General features: G+C 38.1%; 1 protein-coding gene across 1 annotated transcript in view; it reads left to right on the top strand.

Annotated features, from left to right (window-relative positions):
• The window catches only part of CCDC120 (coiled-coil domain containing 120), a gene marked incomplete in the record, with an annotated part of 8,283 nt that overhangs the window by 742 nt on the left and 7,150 nt on the right, over window positions 1-391 (top strand).

The following is a 391-nucleotide window of genomic DNA, read 5'->3' as shown; positions in this document are numbered from 1 at the left end:
GAAGATTCCCTTTTGTCCTTTATCTTTTTAAAACTTGGCTTAGATGTCTTAAGATTTGAGGAGGTATGGTAATTCAGGCTCATACTCTCCTGTTGACAAATTGAAATCCCAAAACTCTCAAAAAACAAGTTTTTATTTTCTCCCAGAATTTAGCAGCAAAACCTGTCCTGAACTGACATAGAATGATTTATAGTTTCGCTTTACCCCTCTTCTTGTGAATGTCCATACAGTTTGCCAGAAATAATATGGCTCAGTCCACACAGCCCTACCCCTGAAGGGAGTGCTATATAGTCTGCAGTATATAGACTATGTCAACTTTATTTTCTTTTTTAAGAATTGGGACCAGCAGTTGGCATAATGGCTATGTTGCTGGACTCCCATGTAGTTGACT

This window comes from Tupaia chinensis, unplaced genomic scaffold (genome assembly GCF_000334495.1).
Source record: "Tupaia chinensis unplaced genomic scaffold, TupChi_1.0 Scaffold142384_1, whole genome shotgun sequence".
NCBI lineage: Eukaryota > Metazoa > Chordata > Mammalia > Scandentia > Tupaiidae > Tupaia > Tupaia belangeri.
The sequence above is the reverse complement of the archived record's forward strand: the minus strand, read 5'-3'. Positions and strand labels throughout refer to the sequence as shown.